The following is a 21,152-nucleotide window of genomic DNA, read 5'->3' as shown; positions in this document are numbered from 1 at the left end:
ACACCGTGGCTTGGAAGGATCAGGACCAGCCCAACTCCCGGACAACAAGGAGCATGACCGGGTCCCTCCCCAACCAGCCATTGACAAGCAAGAGAGGGACCTAGTAGTCAATCTCACACCTTTGACACTAACAACGACACAGAAAAGTGTACTGAACAAAGGACTGGGGTTTGTACCTACCCAAAAACCAGACATCTTCAGACTAAACATGGAACTGCAGGATTTTTTTCGAAAACTGAAGCTACAAGCTTTATTTAAAGACAAGCCACCGCCTGAGGACAAAACAGATACTAGTTTGAAATTGAAATCAACATTCACCCCACCAGATTCCACAATACCAGTAGAAATTCTAACATTTGAAAAAGCGGTCATCACTGAGGTCAATCAACTCAACATGAAAGAAAGAAACCCCTTCCACAACACTAGTGGTGATGAACAACATGTAAATGTAAATGTAAATGTACATGTATTTATATAGCGCAAATCGCCCACATCGCAGGCATCTATGCGCTTGCTTAGGGAACTCGTCCTGGTATTCCCCTGTGAGATACCCCGGCAGGGTATCCACAAGGTGAAAGCCAGGCATCCCGCCGCGAGGGGCCGTTGTGGAGATTAAGCAAGCTATTGCCCAGAGTCGCAGAGTGTGAACCCGTGAGTAGAGTAGGCACCGAAGCGAGAATTATGGAGTCCGTGGAATTATTGAGCCCAACCCCCGTCGGGGCGGGGAATTGAACCCTGGTCCAGGGCCGATCTCAGCTTCCGGGTCTGCCGCCTCTAACCCCTGAGCCACACTTCTCCACGCCCTGAGGGAGTTAACGAACAACAGCGAACTCGTTATTAAAACAGCTGATAAAGGGGGAGCCATTGTTCTACAAACCCTTGAGGCTTATGACACGGAGTGCAAACGTCTACTATCTGATGAACGCAACTACAAAATCCTGAAGGAAGACCCAAATGAAAGACTACGTATCAGAATTGGGGGCATGGTGGAAGAAGGCCTAGCCCACGACTGGCTAAGCAAAAAAGAGGCTGAATTTTTACAACAACCATCACCACGAATACCTTACTTCTATTGCATCCCAAAAATCCATAAAAACATCAACAACCCACCAGGGAGACCGATCGTCTCCAGGATTGGGTCCATTCTGGAGCCCTTGTCGAAATTTGCGGATGCATTCCTCCGCCCTTTGGTACAATCCACTAATACCTACTTGAAAGACACCAAGTCAGTCTTACAACTACTTGAAAACAAAGATTTTGATCCATCAAAACAGCTCCTACTAAGCCTCGACGTAGAGAGCTTATATACCAGCCTTCCTCATGAAGAGACACTGCAAATCATAGAGGAAGTAGTCTTCAGCAACACATGGAAATACCAAACCCCAAGGAATTTGGTCCTGGAATGTATCTCCATGGCCTTGAAAGAACATTTATTTCAATACAACCAGACCTTATATTTACAGACCCATGGAACGAGCATGGGTAGTACATTTTCTCCGAGTCTGGCTGGTTTGTATGTGTACCACCTGGAACAGCACAGAATCCCACATACAGACAATCCATATCACTCCCAGATCAATACCTGGAAAAGGTATATAGACGACATTTTCATCATTTGGGATGGAGATTTGGACAGTGCTTCCAATTTTGTGACGTGGCTTAACAACCAAAACAGATATCTAAAATTCACGAGCACTGTCTCCAGCTCGTCTATGATTTTCCTGGATCTAAACATATACACGGAGGATGGTAGGCTGAAAAGTACAACCCAATTTTAAACCCACCTCCAGGAACTGCTTATTACGGTACGACAGTTTCCATCCCAGACACCTTAAGGAGAATCTACCGTATGGACAATTCCTGCGTCTCAGAAGAAATTGCACTGAATTGAACCAATTCAACAAACAGGCCAAAGATCTGAAAACGAAACTAATACAAAGACAATACCCCATCAGAACCATCGACAGGAACAGGCCAGGAACAATCACAGGGACGCACTCCTTGAAGACAATCCACAAGACAAAGGATTGATCAAAAGACCAATATGTGTCACGACCTACACAACCATGTCTAACGAAGTATCAAAAGTGATAAACAAACATTGGAGGATACTGAACTGCGGGAACTTGGATTTCGAAAAACCAATGTATGCACATCGCAGGGGCAGAAATATCAAGGACATACTGGTACATACAAGACCCCGTCAAAATCCAACTGGCAGACAGATCACCGTTGGAGTCCAAGGACACTTCCCTTGTGGAGACTGCAGTAGTTGCCATCTAACTCAAAAAAGCAAGGTCTTAACTTTCAGAAACGGTACATCATGGGAGCAACGACAATTTTCCAATTGCAACACAAGAAATGTTGTCTACATGATAACATGCCCATGTTGCCTAGAGTATATAGGGATGACCTCCAGACCTGTGAAAGTGAGAATAGGAGAACATAAAAGCAACATACGCTGCAAAAAAAAAAAAACTAAGATGGCGTCTCACTTCCTGGAACACCAACATTGTGTCAATGATCTACGTTGAACCATAATCGAACGTTTGCAATCAGAAAATGGTCTGTTCCAAAAAGAACAAAGATGGGTTTTTCATTTGGGCACCCACATTGAAGGCCTAAATGATGACATTCCATGGGGCCATCTGTCTGGGACAAACTAGAAAACCTGAAGGGTATGCAACTATTTTGGCTGTAATTCTTTTTTGAGGAACACTGGTTCTTATCAAACTATAACTGTAGGGGTGTGCTAATGTCTGGGTTGTCTCTGTTTTCAAAACCCCTGTGAACACTCACTGATCCATCCTATGGGCTGTCTCAAGTACCGCATCACAAGCTCTCCAATAACCCACTTCTATTTTGATTATAATCATATTGAGGTGTACCTAAGGTACTAAAACTGACTCTTCCTTATTTACTCTCAATTACTATCAGAATAGTGTGATCAACTAAAGCGCATATCTCATAGACTACACTATCTACATACGCATGCGTCCAAAGTAGCGACTGACGGTCGTGTCAAATAACGATGTGCATGCGCCCAGCAGGCTCAATAGTCACTACTGGATCTAACATGCTCAGAGTGACACATGTTACTCTGGGAATAGGTCCATGATTATGATAGGCGCACAGGCGGATGCTCCTTATTTGGACTGCGACTCAAATCCGTTAATCAACGAATCAGCAAGCAATCAACCAGCACCTCGAGGCCCATATATAACAAGGCCCTGAACGCTAGCCATTACCAGTGGAGCAGCGTAGGGTGGTAGAAGGAGGCCGACTCTGGCGGATTTTGTGAGTATTCAGTAGACAATCTATCAGAGACCAACATAGCACAACCCAAACAGTGAGTAAAGGATATTGAAACCAACTCTTTACCCACACAGATTACGAATCCACCTACCCACCCTGACGTTCTGGATATGCTCAGGAGGCAGGACAAAACAGTCATTATGAGTATGTTTCACAGAACTATTACAAACTATAGTGTGTCATCTATGTTGTGTGTTATGTCTGTCTTTCTTTTTACAGGTTTACTTAACCGTTTGGGGCTCCAGGTGACTGCACCTGTCTGAGCCAGCCCCTCGTGGAAACCAAATTGACTCGCCTTTTCTTTTTAGGACATGCAACTGCATGAACCAAAAAACCGCTGTAGGCACACTATAGCCTCTTTCCTTCATTGTAAATAGTTTCCCTTTTCTTTTTACTTTAAGAGAAAACATTTTTTTCCCTTAATAATACGTGAGTAGGGTTGGAAAGTTGTGCCCCCGTCCTGAAGAAGGAACACCAGTTCCGAAACATGTCGACGCACACCAGAGGTAGTGTCCATAATAAAGACAACTGACCTCAATTTGCACTTCTTTTTAGTAGCACCAGCTAGGGGTCTCGAATAAAGTTTTTTCATAGAACCCACTAGCCAGGTACTTTTTAAATTCTCACCACACCCTTCACTCACATCTTTCAATACCCCATCACTTGCACTTAACACACACCACACATAGTCAACCTTGACAGTGCTCCCGCGTAGTCGCTGGTCGCAGCATGCCGCATCCCTTTAGCGAAGACCCCGATCATGAAGCATGACACCAAGGGGCCTGTTGGTGTGTGAGGGGTATTTTTCACAACACTGAGTGTCCCCCATTCCTGAGGTGTGCACTCTGAGTAGGATTCTTCTTGTGCTATGCTTACATGCAGCGTGCTATGCCCACTTTCTCTTTTTAAGCAGCTGGTCTGAGTCGACGGGTTGAGTCACAGACCGAATTGCACCTCTGTCGCCACAAAAAAAGGACTGCAGTTCAATCAGAAGCTGAATGAATAAATGACGCAGTCACACAAGATGCTCCTCGAGGCCTTTGAGTCCTGAAACTGGCTGTATATGTATGCCCAATCATCGGCTCCCTCTCTTTGAGGTAAAACTGCCAGTAAACATGATGCAAGTAAACACCACTTCCCTCCTTATGTTCCCTGCTGTCTTGAAAGCTTCCTCTACCAAGGAGCTCCAAGAACGATGTTTAAGCTGACAAGCTTGAATGTCTTGTCATGCTCCCATTGTGAAATAGATTTCAGTGCGATAGTGCGTTTGTCAGAAAATGGTGAATTAGTGGTGGCCAATAATGTTTGATACAAAACTGGTTTAAAATATGTAAATCAGTAGCATTTACTTGTCACAAGATGGGGCTAAAAGGCTACCAAGCTTGAATTAAGGGAGAAATCTGGAGGCAGATTTACGAGCCTCCTGCACCACAGTATATCACTATTTGTGATATACTGGAGGCGCATTTCACTTCTCCATATTTACAAGGAGAGGAAAAGCCACAGTGCGTGAATTTTCCTCTCCTTGTAAATATGGCCCCTTCACATGCAGCACTTTGTGTGGAAGGGGAGTTCCATGGATGTTGCTGTGGGTGTTCCGACGCAACACCCATGGAAAGAGAAACATTTCCACATTTACGAGGAGTCATGATTCTGGAAATGCGTGTCAATGCTACGCCTCTCCAGGTAGGGAACGCAAAAAGGAGAAATGTTTTCATTTCTCTTCATTTTTTCCTCCTTCAAAGCGTGCTGCATTCTACAGTACGTGATGAAATAGGAAAATGCCAGTGGGGATTAGTTTTGTGCAGGAAGGTGCGCCTTCCTGCACAAAAACAATCTCCCCATGACGCAGGTATCCTTTCACCATGGAGCAAGGGTGCCAGTGCTGGCACATGGCTGCACTTTGTGCGCCAGCGCAGGGGAGAGCACAGGAATGCAACATGGTGTTGTAAATATGTTGCATTCCTGGGCTTCGAAAGTGCCGCAGCGTGGCACAGCCAAAGGTCTTGCATTGCTCCGCTGCAACACTTCCTTATAGATCTGCCCTTTGGAATGTGCACAACTTGCACGTTTCTGGAAGCAGAGCATTTTGTGATTCTTGTTATACTGGGTGGAGAGATTTGGGGGTGATAGCGTTACTATTATTAGATTTAGATACTGTACCAGTAAGTCACCAAACCAACTATGAGATTGAGAGTTCTAAGTTGTACTGATGATGTCCAGTGTGGCCTGGGGCCAGGCTCCGGGCAGGAGTGACCGTAGTGAAGAGGCTTTTTTTCTAATTTAACACTGCACAGTTATACAGCAGTCACACCGTGGAGCTGTGAGCAGCTCAGTACTGTTAAGCCCTTCAACGTAGTATCAAAGTAACATAACAGACGTTAAAATAAGTACGACATGTTAAGAGGGTGGGCCCTTTTTGGTTTCAGAGCAGGAGGCACCAGAATAAGCCACTGCAGGAACAACAAATGTCTCTGATTGAGTGCACTTCCCACAACAGAGTTTACTCATATTCTTGTGTAGTCTCAGAGGCATCACTTTGTTTTTCTTCATTTTCATCCAAAAGTTCCAGGTTTGGCCACCTCAAAGACAAAGGGGCAGATTTATCAAAATACCTATTTGAGAATCTCAAATAGCGATTTTTTGAGAATCGCTATTTGAGAATTGCAAAATGGTATGTATATAAAAAATCGCTATTTTTTAGCCATTTCTAAAAATTCCTTAATTGCGATTAGCAAATTGGTAATCGCAATTAAGGAAAAATTTCCCATTCATTTCTATGGGCCAGGAGGCCCATTGGAAGGAATGGGAAGTTATTCTCAATTTGCAATTCGCAATTTGCTAATCGCAAATTGAGAATAATTTCAAGGGTGCAAGGGTGTCTCAAGGACACCCTGCTGCACCCCTCAAATGTACATGTGTGTGCATATGGCGCACATACATGCCCTAAGGGCATGTATGAGCGCCAAATGGCACCTTTACAAATGCCAAAATGTGCATTTGAAAATAATTCGCCAATTACCACCAACTACAAGTTGGTGGTAATTTGCGATTTCTTAGTGTAAATTCGCAAAACTTATTTGCTTCTTGCATAGCATTTAAGGAATCGCAATTTGCGATTCCTTAAATGCTTACGCAATATTAGGGAATTGCAAAATTTGCCATTCCTTAATATTGCGATTCGATTTACATGATACATTCCATTTTCCGACTGCTCCTTCTTTCAATGTCTTTATACCAAGCAAATTTTCTGGACATGACTTAGTAAGCAGCAAGTCTGTGGTACGTGACAATGGACCGACCCCTAGGGAAACTGGTTTCGACACTTCATTAACAATAGGCTTTCCTGAAAATCCCAGGGAAACATTCTGTGAGCCTGAGAGGGGTGCCCCTGGAACCTCGTCATGGCTGATGGTAGTTCTGCTCCCCCCTGTGTCAATCAGAAATTTTCTGTCCTTTCCCAATACACGACTATGTACATAGGGACCCTCTTGATCTACAGGAACCTCAATAAGGGGCAAGCCAACTTCCCTCTCTAGGCTGTTTCATGAGAACTGTTGGTATTCTGGATAGTCCGACTGTGTGTACTGGTACATTTGATGTGTGGCATGTTGATGGCAGGTGGTGGTGGGGGTGGAAAATTCGCTACTGTCTGTTGCGTGTTCTGTGGGGTGCTATTTTGCCTAGGAGGATGCGGTCGTTCTTTTGTCTTGCCTGTAGCTATATTGTGTTTCAGGACGGCACAATCTTTTACAAAGTGACCTGGCTGTTTGCAATAATTACAGTTCTCATTAACAAGTGTCGTGCGACTCGTGCCCTTTTTGTTCGCATTAGCTGGTACCGTTTGGGCAACCAGCACTTTCATTTTCGTATCTTTCATGCGTCTCTTCTCATGATACTGTTCTTCTCTAATTCTGTTCTGGTGATATTGTAACATTTGCAACATTTGGGAAGGGCTATTTGCTTGCCAAGTACTCTCAACCTTCAGTACTCTATTCTTGATCGGGGGTAAGGAATTCTCTACTAATTTGCTCACGAAAAGATGTGGATATGATTCACTACTGGGCTTAAGACCACTCTTAATAGAAAAACGTTTCTCGAATCTAGAATAGAAATCACTTGTGTCCTCGTCTTGTTTCTGTTTACAGGCTGAAATAGCATCCCAATCTTCCTTTTTAGTAATCAATAGTCTCGGTAAAACCTGTATCAGGAGTTCAGGTAGTGCTTTAGCTTTGTCCCCAAGACCAACACCAGGGTGCCGGCCTTTATCCTCTGCTTCCAATTCTGTCCAACTTAACTTTTTCTCTCCCACCTCCCAGTCTTTTTCCTTTAGCTTTTCGTAAATACCAACAGGCAACAGTACTTTCAATAATTTTATAATGTCAGCGTACGTGTAATCCCCTAAACGGAGAATGTCTTTTAATTCACAGTGAAACCCCCCTGGGTCTTTATCATGGCAGGGCAGCATCTTTTTCATTTCCAGTATTTCTAGTTTCGTCAAGGGTGTGTAAACATACACTCGTTGAAGCTCACCCGCTGTATTTTTAACGGGATGTACCTCTCGTAGGGGGTTCTGTCTGTCTATGTGTAAGTTCTTTCTGTCGTGGTGTGGGGCGGGAATCATGCATGTGGTCAGAGAAGTCAAGTACTTATGTCGTTGGTCCAGAACGACATTAATTAATTCAGTACCTAGGTCTGTCCATCTTTCTAGAAGTATATCGTCCAGTAATTTATACAAGGGACCGGGATCAGAATATTGATTCTCATATAATGTTATCAAATGTTGAACCATGTAAATACCAGCCAAACGCTGTTCGTTTGGTGGAAGGCTCAAAAAGGTCTGAGCCACTATATCACTGCTATTTATGTTAGAATTAGACACCCATTGGACGGCTGACCGGACCAATTCCTGTTTGTGTGGGGTGTGGGGTCTCTCGCTCTCTACCCGTCGTTTCAGTGCTTTTTCAGTAGCTTGGAACAAATTTTCAAGGGAATATCTTTCTTTTATAGAATGTCCCTGTTTACGGTAGTCGAGACACTTGAGCCTGTCAAACTGTTGTACTTTGCCTACGTAATTTATTTTATCCTTTTCTTCGGTTTCTGGCTCAACATCTTCCGTTGATGACTCATACTGCCCGTCGGACTCTTCCTTGTGTATTTCTATGATTGCCTTTCGTATTTTCCTGTACATACTTTCTGTCTGTCCCTGTTTGTCATGTCGACCGGCAGCTATGTTGTCACTCCACTCCGTCAGACCTTTCTTTACCTCTTTGTCTGGTTGGTCTTGTTCCCTGATCAGACAGTTAATCAAAAAACGTAAAATGAAGTTCTTAACCTCCATCTTTCTTTGTTCCATGGCCTCCTCTATACTCTCGGGTCCCTCCCCCGTTCTAATGAAATGGTATATTTTATCTAGGTGTTCCTTCATGCCTGGTAATGTGATCAAATAGTCGGCAGCATGTCTTAATCTTAGTGAAAACACGAGCATTGCGCCCTCTCCTGGTACTGGATCGCATATACAACGTGGGATCGTTACACCTACATACTTAAATGGTGTTGATGTCATTTGTGGCGTTCGTGGTGGCCCTAGCCCTAGCGGTGTTCGTGTCGTTGGCGGTGTTCGTGGCGTCTCCTCCCACTGCCCCGGGACCTACGTCGTCTTTCACGACCTGCGGAAGCTGCAACTGTAGAAGCTGATCCTGTGATGGGGGCGGAGGGAATTCTGCGTTTACATAGTCCGGTACAAGCTCTTCTAGATAGGAGGAAATAAAAGCTTCAGAGGCTGTCGGCTTTTGTCTACGTACTCTAAAGGGTACAGGTGGTGGCGTATGCGACCTACACAATGTTTCTGAGGGGGTCACTTTAGCTAGTTCTTCTGAGAGGACGGGATAAATACCAGCAACAAGGGCATTTCTTTCTCTATCGGCCTGTTCTGCCTTGACCCGTTCCCCCTCCTCCGGCAGTTTTTTTTCTTTGGCTTTTTCCGCTGCTTGTTTACTTCTCTCTGCTTGGTGGAATTCTTTTTCTGCTCTCCTATGCGCTTCTTTACGCCATAACTCAATGGCGTCTTTCTGAGACGGTCTTACTTTCCTTTTCCATAGCGCTTCCTCTACTTTCATAATGCATTCATAATCCCATGTTCCTGAAGCAGGCCATCTATACTTCTCCTCTAGATCCTTTGTGTAATCTACCCATAAGTCTAAAAACAATATGGCATCTAGGCCATGTTTATTATACATAAAATGACCGGGTGTGTCTCTAGGCGGGACGGGAACTGACTCTTCGAGTATCCCTTTCTGGTCCCTATCTGACGTAATTTCGAAAACAGTGGCATGTTGAAACGAACGTAATGAAAACACAATACACTAAAATAGACTGACTGAAACAACCATTCACACTACAACACTAAAACACCAAAACAGATACAGTTTGACTGATACGTAGGGAAAACATGAACTTGAAAACCGTTAACTTTATGCACTGGAATACAGTACAACCATACCGGTCTCATAAAGAGACACGTCTTTACCGTGCCCACCGAAATTGACCCGTCTTTACCGTGCCTGTGTGACCAGACACGTCTTTACCGAGCTCAAATAAATGAACCCGTCTTGAAACGTTATTCTTTATGCATTCCCAATAACGGTACTCACCGGGAAGCAGAACTTGAAGGCCTCGGAAACTCGATACTGCGGCACTGCGGTGCTGCGCATGCGCCTCGAAACAGGTGGGCCTCTGGAAACCTCGGACCTTGCTCTCTCACGGCTTGGGCTCTGGTTGGGATGATCCGCAATCCTCACCGCCTCGTATGGATGCCTGGTCGCAGTCCGTCTCCTCCGTGGGCCTGAGGTAGTAAGCAGGAAGTCCCGCTGGCGTGTACACTTTGAAGTCCGTCACGGCTGTAGAAGGGGGCAAGGGCTGGACCTACATTGCCGGTGCGTGGGGAAGGGGACTTGTCCCTATTCGGGTGCCAGATTATGTGGTAAATAAAATATTACCCTGTCGGAATTTCTATACTTAAACAAAAGGTCATGCATATAATGAGAGGCAGAGTCTGTGGTGTCCGATTCAAAAGGGCTTTATTTCAGTAACTCGAGTTAAGGGAGAATCGGGTTCCATCACCACTAAGGTTCAGGAAGGGTCTTCTGAACTTTATTCACAGAGTACATTATTTATACATTAAACATACATTACGTTGCATAGAGAAGGCGGAGTGCTCCAGGCGGAGCAGGCCAAAGAGAGAGATAAGAGCACATGGGCGTGCAAAAGGGCGTGTAAGAAGGCGTACACATGGGCGTTCCCTTGAGGAGTCATAGGTGTGTCATAGGTGGGTGGATACATGAAGGGGGTCTGTGTGGTCAGCTGGAACCTTTACCCTACTTGTGTGCGCCACTTGGTCATGACGTGCAATTGACATGTAACTGGGGGGAGCTGACTTTCGGTCTAGTAGAGAAGCCTTGAGTGTCAGGACGACCTGCACGCCTGGTATTATCTGATATCTTGAGTTTGGAGGATGTATTATCTGAAGTAAAGGTCGCTCGAGCAAAGGTTGCTCATCACTAAGAGCCAGTGTGTGCATATATTTCTTCGTGCATTGCGTGGGGGCCATGGGCCTTCTATGGATGCGAGCTCTGTAAATCACTTAAACGGAGACAGAAAGGCTAGGCTCTATCTCTGTGGACTAGTTCTATTTACCTTCTTCACTAGGCAGGAATGTGTTTCTGTGGAGCAAGCAGATAACTGTAAGCAAAATACTGTCTTGACAGGCCGGGCTGGGCCCCTCTCGGCTGAGCAGAAAGTATGCGAGAGGTCAGGGATACATAGCTGAGCTGCAGCTTTCAGAGTGTCTGGAGGCACGGAGCCAGAATTTGGGTCCTGGCTCGGCTGAGCCACAAAACGGGTTCATCTCGACTTTTAAACGTGCACTATGCAAATACATTAGCAACATGGGCAACATAGGCCTCAGGGCAAATTAACGTTTCTTTCATGGAAGGCTTGGTAACTGACATTCTAACATGACGGACTGACATTCTAACATGAGACGGAAATGCGGAGGCATTATTATTACAGGCATGAGAGGGAAAGGGCATGGGTGACATGAACATACACTAAATGTGGGGTACACGCAGGGGACACATTGGCCACGTAAAATTTCTATTTCCTCAGCCTGTTGCTGTGTGAGGGGTATTTTTCACAACACTGAGTGTCCCCCATTCCTGAGGTGTGCACTCTGAGTGGGATTCTTCTTGTGCTATGCTTACATGCAGCGTGCTATGCCCACTTTCTCTTTTTAAGCAGCTGGTCTGAGTTGACGGGTTGAGTCACAGACCAAATCGCACCTCTGTCGCCACAAAAAATGACTGCAGTTCAATCAGAAGCTGAATGAATAAATGACGCAGTCACACAAGATGCTCCTCGAGGCCTTTGAGTCCTGAAACTGGCTGTATATGTATGCCCAATCATCGGCTCCCTCTTTTTGAGGTAAAACTGCCAGTAAACACGATGCAAGTAAACACCACTTCCCTCCTTATGTTCCCTGCTGTCTTGAAAGCTTCCTCTACCAAGGAGCTCCAAGGACGATGTTTAGGCTGACAAGCTTGAATGTCTTGTCATGCTCCCATTGTGAAATAGATTTCAGTGCGATAGTGCGTTTGTCAGAAAATGGTGAATTAGTGGTGGCCAATGATGTTTGACACAAAACTGGTTTAAAATATGTAAATCAGTAGCATTTACTTGTCACAAGATGGGGCTAAAAGGCTACCAAGCTTGAATTAAGGGAGAAATCTGGAGGCAGATTTACGAGCCTCCTGCACCACCAGTATATCACTATTTGTGATGTACTGGAGGCGCATTTCACTTGTCCATATTTACAAGGAGAGGAAAAGCCACAGTGCGTGACTTTTCCTCTCCTTGTAAATATGGCCCCTTCACATGCAGCACTTTGTGTGGAAGGGGAGTTCCATGGATGTTGCTGTGGGTGTTCCGACGCAACACCCATGGAATGAGAAACATTTCCACATTTACGAGGAGTCATGATTCTGGAAATGCGTGTCAATGCTACGCCTCTCCAGGTAGGGAACGCAACAAGGAGAAATGTTTTCATTTCTCTTCATTTTTTCCTCCTTCAAAGCGTGCTGCATTCTACAGTCCGTGATGAAATAGGAAAATGCCAGTGGGGATTAGTTTTGTGCAGGAAGGTGCGCCTTCCTGCACAAAAACAATCTCCCCATGACGCAGGTATCCTTTCACCATGGAGCAAGGGTGCCAGTGCTGGCACATGGCTGCACTTTGTGCGCCAGCGCAGGGGAGAGCACAGGAATGCAACATGGTGTTGTAAATATGTTGCATTCCTGGGCTTCGAAAGTGCCGCAGCGTGGCACGGCCAAAGGTCTTGCATTGCTCCGCTGCAACACTTCCTTATAGATCTGCCCTTTGGAATGTGCACAACTTGCACGTTTCTGGAAGCAGAGCATTTTGTGATTCTTGTTATACTGGGTGGAGAGATTTGGGGGTGATAGCGTTACTATTATTAGATTTAGATACTGTACCAGTAAGTCACCAAACCAACTATGAGATTGAGAGTTCTAAGTTGTACTGATGATGTCCAGTGTGGCCTGGGGCCAGGCTCCGGGCAGGAGTGACCATAGTGAAGAGGCTTTTTTTCTAATTTAAAACTGCACAGTTATACAGCAGTCACACCGTGGAGCTGTGAGCAGCTCAGTACTGTTAAGCCCTTCAACGTAGTATCAAAGTAACATAACAGACGTTCAAATAAGTACGACATGTTAAGTGGGTGGGCTCTTTTTGGTTTCAGAGCAGGAGGCACCAGAATAAGCCACTGCAGGAACAACAAATGTCTCTGATTGAGTGTGCTTCCCACAACAGAGTTTACTCATATTCTTGTGTAGTCTCAGAGGCATCACTTTGTTTTATTCATTTTCATCCAAAAGTTCCAGGTTTGGCCACCTCAAAGACAAAGGGGCAGATTTATCAAAATACCTATTTGAGATTCTCAAATAGCGATTTTTTGAGAATCGCTATTTGAGAATTGCACAATGGTATGTATATAAGAAATCGCTATTTTTTAGCCATTTCTAAAAATTCCTTAATTGCGATTAGCAAATTGGTAATCGCAATTAAGGAAACATTTCCCATTCATTTCTATGGGCCAGGAGGCCCATTGGAAGGAAGGGGAAGTTATTCTCAATTTGCAATTCGCAATTTACTGATCGCAAATTGAGAATAATTTTAAGGGTGCAAGGGTGCCTCAAGGACACCCTGCTGCACCCCTCAAATGTACATGTGTGTGCATATGGCGCACATACACGCCCTAAGGGCATATATGAGCGCCACATGGCACCTTTACAAATGTGCATTTGTAAATTAATTCGCCAATTACCACCAACTACAAGTTGGTGGTAATTTGCGATTTCTTAGTGTAAATTCGCAAAACTTATTTGCTTCTTAGTTAGCAGTTAAGGAATCGCAATTTGCGATTCTGAGGTTCCGTGACGATTCGAACCCGTGTTTTTGACATCGGCGTAAACCCATAATTTCGGTACCAGTGAACCGTAAATGATCCATATAGTATATCCTGGTGTTTTCGCTATGCTACGAGCAAGAGCACTCTTGTTATGAACACATTTCCGATACACCGATGGCATCCATTTTAGATTATGGCATCCATCTTGTATTCTTGCCCTCACATAGTCAATGGACACACAGTGACCTCTGATCAACTCATTTCACTTAAGGACACGTAGGCTTTAGCCGGCGATTCACCTTGCTAGTGACACGTGCACCTTAGGACAGAAACGCTGTGGCCGCATGACTCGGCAAAAGCTGCCTCCTCTGCCTGAGGCCAGTCCTGCTATACTGGTTCTCGTGCTCGTTGGCCTTGCCCATTTACGACCCACAAACATCTCTTATCCTGTTTTTCTATCTTCTGCACCTGGCTCTGCTCCTTTCCTTCTGGGCCTTTATTAGGGGGAGGTAACGAAATTTACGATGAGGCGGTCCGGCTCTTGATTGAAAAGATGACATGGGATTATGATCGAACAGTGGGAACCTCTCATTCGTAATGTTTTGACATCAGAAATTTGTTGACGATTCCTGTTTAACGCCAAATATTTATTGTTTAGGACATAAAGTTTAAGAAACGTACTAGTATGTGGAGAATGTTACCCCCAGCTAAAAAACTTGTATTTAAGGAGCAACCAACTTAGTGCAAATTGAACAGGCTCCTAGAATCTGCCCGTGTGTAGTTTCTGTGACTTCTGTGTCCCTGCAGTAATAAACCTTTGGTCTTTGACGCCACCATCGAGAAGCCCGTGTTTCTGTTTATTTGTGCACCAAGACAGGTAGAACTCAGGGGTCTTCGGGTGTTGTCCCTGACACCTCTGGACCTTAATAAACGTCCAGAACTCCAATTGGCGCCCAACGTTGGGCGACGTCATTCGGTACCGGTCCAAAAGCCTGAAGAGTTCGAGAAGCTTCGTGTGAAGATTCCAGAGGGAGGCAACCCACTTCATCGATCCCGGCATATCGCAAAAGTGGCCTGACGTTCTCTTCCACGAGGGTTCCCGTTCGGACGGCTGCAGTGGTCCGCTGCCTTGACTGTCGCCCTGTCTTGGACCCGAGGTGCAGACCTTAGTACGGCGAGACGTGACGGGTTTCTCCTTGGTGACGTCTTCAGTGCCTCAGTTAAGTATTAAGTGGTTGCTAGTTGTTTGGTTACCTCGTAAGGGTTTGCTCCTGTTTGGATAATCCTTTTAGGGGCATATTACCAAGCAATAGCGATAATTATCGCTATTGCTTGGTTAGAGACAAACATTTACCGCAGAGCTGCGGCGATTTTTACCGCAAATAAACCTTGGTATTACCAAGGTTTAACGCAAATGCGGTAAAAATCGCCACAAAGCATGAATATCGCTGAAAAGTCAGCGATATTTATGCATTACCGAGCTAATGCTCTTAGCCATGTTATCCACCTCCCATTGGATAACATGGCTAAGAACTGATCAGGGCAGGTGTTAGCTTTTGGAGATATTCCCGCTTAGCGCGAATATCCCCAAAAGTTGGTAATAGGAGATAGCAATGTTAGCGACTGTTTTCAGTCTCTAACATCTTGGCACGCCCACTTTGCATCTCATTAGTGATAAATATCACTGACATGCAAAGTGGGGCCCAAGATGGTCGCTATCTCCTACTAGCTGTCGCTAACTGGTGTTAGCGGCAGCTAGGTAATAGGGAGATCATTTTATCTCCGCTTTCTTGGCTTTTAAAGCCAAAAAAGCGGAGATAAACCCCCTTGATAATATGCCCCTAAGTTCTTTGGTTTGGTTTGGTTTCGTAAGATTATCACTGGTTGTTCTCGTTACGATAATCTTTTGGTTTGGTTTGGGTATCAATACATTAGTTCACTTTGGTAGGCCTAAGTTCTCAGTTCGAGTGCGCACCTTTGTTTGTGTTTGTTCTGTGTTCCGGTTTATAAAATGGTAAGTCAGAAAAACTGTATGTTTTCATGTTTTGGTTGCAACAGGGACTCCCGGTTGGAGGACTCGTGTCCGGTTCCTCCGATTGGAACTCCTCTTTATGATCTTTACTGCAAGCACGGTGTGGGTCCTATATCTTATAATGAGGTATGGATCCGCTACACGGAGAAAGATGGTGTCCTTAGTTGGCCACTACATGGTAGTTTTGAACCTGCAATTCTCGATAATTTAGAAATAAAGCTGTTTAAGAAGAAAGCCTGGCCGGCAATGTTTGATTCTTTCCGTTGTTGGCGAAAAGAATCCAAACAGCGAGAGACTAAAAAATTGAAGAAAGAGCAAAAAGAGCAAGAGTTGACTTTAGAACAGTCTGCCAAGCAGCTGCAACTCAATGAATCTGAGAAAGCGATAGAGGTAGCCGATAGAGAGCGTAATTTAGCGATAGACAAATGCTACCCTGCCTTGCCATCGAGTACTGCTAAGACAGAAGAGGACCCTGAAAAGGATCCCCTGTTGTCTTACTTGTTGAGGTCACCTCCACCGTATGCACAGGGTGCTACAGCTCCACCTCTGCCAAATGTTTTGTTACAGGTTGCTGGACAGCCTGGTATGCCTGCCCCTGCTCCCCTGAATCAAGCTCCTGCACTCCCTGTGGTTAACAATATTCCTCCGGCACCCCCTCTCCCAGGGTTGCCAGCTCCTCTGCCTATGCCTGCACCGCTTATACCTGTTGTTTCACAAATTACTTTGCCTGCTACTCCTACTCTTGCTGTTTCTTCTGTCCCAACTACTACTCTACTTCAAACTTCCTCAAGCTATATGACTCCGCTTTCTGTTCGTCGGAGAATCACTGAATCTGTCTCTAATATTCTATTTCCCTTTTACAAAATTCTGATTAGGAGTCCCGCCTCTGAAACTGTTCAGAGACGTAGTCAGCTTCCTAGTGTTGAAGAACGAGGAATATTAGATTCTACAGCTCTTAGGTGGATTTCGAAAGTTGGAAGGTATGATGTACGGGATGTATTAGATACATTTATGCAATGGAATGAACCGACACAGCGCTATGCGTTTGATGTTATGTGTTCCCTTTTACGTGAGGAGTGGGAGGAGAACGATTCTGAACAAGTTCCGGATTAATTAATTCATGTTCAACAAAAATTTGCTGCAGGTATGATAATCGGTCATGAGATAAAAGAAGCAATGGAACTGATTTTAGGCTTCAGGTTTGATCCTTCCCTCCGTTCACCAAGAGACTTAGAGAAACGTAGCACAAAACAAGGTCGCCAATATCCTATGAGAGAAGTTCTGCCAATATGGCGCGAAGCTGTTCAAGCTAATGCGGCCAAGGGTATTGCAGCCGCTCCAGCCCAATTCCAGAGAGTGTGGATACACATTCCGTGGAAACGAGCTGAAGTGTTAGCAGTAAAACAGGCCTTGCCAGATCCGCGTAAAAATCCCGCTGGATATTACAAAGAGCTGACCCAGACGGTTCAAGCTTGCGTAATGAATTTAGCGGACATTGACATGCTATTTGGCAATGTAGTACCGCAACCAATCTGGGCTAAAATTCGCAGAGAAAATCATCCAGTTGCTCTAGGTGGTGATTGGCAGGCTATAATAGCGGCAGATGGTCAACAAATTGGTGGTTCTAAACCCGAACCTCTGATTGCTAATTTGCCTGGTAGAATAATCGATTTAATGAAAACTCTGATGCCAGCATTGCGCGTTAACTGGGACAAATTGTCCGCATGCAGGCAGAAGAAAGACGAAAGCGTCTCCGATTTTTTCACTAGATTTGAAGAAACTTTCGTAGATCACAGTGGTCAGGATATGAGCACGGAGGGAGGCCAGGGATTATTTGTTGATAAATTTGTGCACAATTTGCTACCAGAGCTTAGTAATAAATTAAAAGATTCTGAAAGTGTGTGGGCTGTCTCTACGACTGCGCAAATACTTGCAACTGCCCAGTACTATGAAAATAGGGATAAAGAAGAGAAAGAAAAATCAGAAAAGAAAACAAAAGATTTAAAAACTAAAGTCCTTTTGCAGCAGGCATATCCGCCCCGCATGAATCAGACAAACTCACAGCAAGGGCCATACCAGAGGACCGATTACGGTTCTCAGAGACCGCAATATCAATGGAATCAATGTGCTTACTGCAAAAAGGAGGGTCATTATAAGAATGAGTGTCCAGTGCTAGCACAAAATAATAATACTGCAGCTCAGAGAGGTCGTGGTGGTTTTACGCAACCTTCTAGAGGTCGAGGATGAGGTGCTATGCCTCCACAAACGAATGATCGCCCTTCTAATTATTTTGATCAGCGAAATGGACAATCTGTACAGCCAACTAGATCTCAACAGTATCACGTTGAGGATTACTGTGAAGTTAGTGAGGAATTTCAGCAAAATGAGTACTAGGACAGCCATGGACAAAGAGAGGGAGTAGTATCAGTTCCAGTAGATCAGAGTGGGCCTTATGTCACAGTAGCTACATCAGGTGTAGTCGAACCGTTTCTGTTGGATACTGGTGCAGCAAAAAGTTCTATCATACATGCGAAACTCCCTGGCGCACCTTTGTCCGGCTTAACAAATGTTTCAGTAGGTTTTTCAGGCGCCCCTGTTCACAACCCTGTCTCTGGTCCTTTATCTATTTCTGTTGGGCCTCGTCAATTGAAAGCACCCTTGATTTTGATGACCGGTTGTAATGAAAATCTGCTTGGTTTAGACTTGTTAAAACGCTTGTATGCGACATTGTACTGTTCTCCGTCAGGAGTACAGCTTACGTTAGGTAAGAGAATCATCTCCCCAATGTACTTGTCAATGGATGCGCTCCCACTGGAGCTGCGTTCTCTCCCTGATACTCTTTGGGCGACTGGTCCTAACGATGTAGGTCTTTTGGAAATTCCTCCTTATGTAGTAACTTTGAAAGCAAATGTCAAATTCCCACGAATCCCACAATATAAGATCTCTTATGAAGGCGAACGTGCGCTCTTATTGATAGTGCAAGATTTGATCCAGAAAGACGTAATAGAGGAAACTAGAGGAAATGTCTGTAACAGCCCTGTACTGCCAATTCTAAAACGCACTGATCCTTCAAAACCTCCAGTCTATAGATTTGTAATTGACCTTAGAGAGGTTAACAAAATTGTGATTCCACAGTTTCCTGTGGTTCCAGACATTACTGCATTGTTAACGTTGATTCCTGCAACAGCCACATGGTTTTCAGTGATCGACTTGAAGAATGCCTTTTTCAGCATTCCGATAGCCGAAGAAAGCAGAGATATTTTCGGCTTCTCTCTAGGAGGCCGAAGCTCCAGGTTTAAACGTGCTCCACAAGGCTATTGTGAAAGCCCATCCATTTACAGTCAGGCATTAAAAAATCAGTTAGATTCTTTTGTACTTCCTCCTGGTTCTGCTTTGGTGTAATATGTTGACGATCTTCTAGTGGCTGCCGATGACAAGGAAACTTGCAAAGCAGCTACAATTTCCCTACTGCATCATTTGTCTGATTTAAATCACAAGGTGTCACCTTCCAAAATGCAATATTGTTGTCAAGAAGTGACCTACCTAGGTCATCTCTTGTCAAAGGAGGGAAGAAGGTTGACCCCAGAGAGAATAAAAGCAATTACGGAGATGAATGTTCCTAACACACAGAGAGAAGTGCGTGCGTTTTTAGGTATCACCTCATACTGTAGGCAATGGATCCCAAATTTTTCACTTTTGGCAAAACCATTGGTGGCCTTGACTGGGAAAGGTGTTCCGAGTCCGGTGCCATGGTCTGCCGAATGTCAGCAGTTACGAAATGCACTGTGTTCAGCTCCGGTGTTGGGAACACCTGACTACAATAAGCCATTTACACTCTATGTTCTCGAGAGAGAAGGTTGTGCATTGAGTGTTCTGACGCAACGATTTGGTGATAAACAACGTCCTTGTGTGTATTTTTCATCAACATTAGATCCGGTAGCCAGAGCGTTGCCAAGTTGCTTGAGAGCTACAGCAGCAGCTGCAGTGTCCATTCGACAATCTGCTGGTTTGGTCATGAACAACATGCTAGTAGTCATAGTTCCACATGCCGTGGATACACTCATGAACCGAACAAAGACACAGCACCTCACCAGTGCTAGATTATCAGGCTATGAGCTGACACTGCTAGCAAGTCATATTCAGATTAAAAGATGCAATGTATTGAATCCAGCAACACTGTTGCCGACTAGCCAGGAGTCGAGTGATTCTGAACCACATGACTGTTGTTTTAGAACTGATGTGAGAAGTTGGCCTGGTATATAATGCTCACTAATTCTAGTGATCACTTTGTACCATGCCAAGCAACCCTTATGATGATGGTTGTAATTCAACCTTGTAGACCAGTTATCCTAGTGGTAACGTGGACAAAGCAGTCTTAGGCTAAACTCTGAAAGGCATGTGAAGCCAGCTGTTATACCACACACAACCCCCTTGAATACCAAATGAAAGGGACACCACACAGATATATATTGAAAATATATATTGATTTATTAACTATTAAAATCCCCTGGACTCTTTATGAGCACAGAAGCACAAGCGTTAAATCACAAGACAGTTTAAAATACACAAAAGTTGCACAATATGGATGAGCCCTAGGGGCCACCTAAACCATATACTAAATAAGTGGTATAAGGGATACCAGGAGGAAAGTGAAGAGGCCTAGGGCCTTGGGAATCGCTGGAGCTATTCGAGACTGGAGTTAACTAAGTCGGGAAAGGCCCACGGGACTCGGGTGCAGTGTTCAAAGTGCACGCACTTCTCAATACAAAGTCTATGGTGCGTAAAAAGCACAAAGTTAGAAAGTTAGGAACCTTCCGAGTGACCTACGGAGCTGAAACTTAAAACACAGGCCCTTGGGATGTGTACCAGTGCAGGAGCACCGGCGGAGCTGAGTTACCTCACCCACAGGAAGCGGGTGCACAGGGTCGAAGATGTGTCGGGTTTCGTCACGCTGGTCGATGGTGCTTGGAGCTGAAGATGCTGCAGGCGGCTCGATGAGAAGAGTTCCGGTGGATCCAAGGGTGGATCAGAAGAGTTGAAGACCTGAAAGCAGAGGGGACAGTGTTCAAAGTCACTAGCCAGTGACTACCGTGGAACCAGATTGGAACCAGGCGATGTCGGGTGCAAACAGGCGTTGTCGGGTAGCTTCTTTCTGCAGCCACGTGGATACCCGGGGTCGAGGACGTCCAGGAGTCGGTCACGAGCTGTCCCACGTAGGCTTCTCGCTGTTGGCGGTGTCGGCGACCTGATCGGAGCAAACAGGCCTTGGCAAATGCAAGCCACGCAGAAGTTGAAAGATGCTGTTCACTCGGACCAGCAAGG

General features: G+C 44.9%; 1 pseudogene; it reads left to right on the top strand.

Moving 5' to 3' along the window:
• Positions 1-208: 208 nt before the first annotated feature.
• The window catches only part of LOC147724913 (stomatin-like protein 2, mitochondrial), a 40,347-nt pseudogene continuing 19,403 nt past the window's right edge, over positions 209-21,152 (top strand).

Source organism: Lissotriton vulgaris, chromosome 4_1 (genome assembly GCF_964263255.1).
Source record: "Lissotriton vulgaris chromosome 4_1, aLisVul1.2, whole genome shotgun sequence".
NCBI lineage: Eukaryota > Metazoa > Chordata > Amphibia > Caudata > Salamandridae > Lissotriton > Lissotriton vulgaris.
This window is presented reverse-complemented; position numbering and strand designations above follow the sequence as displayed.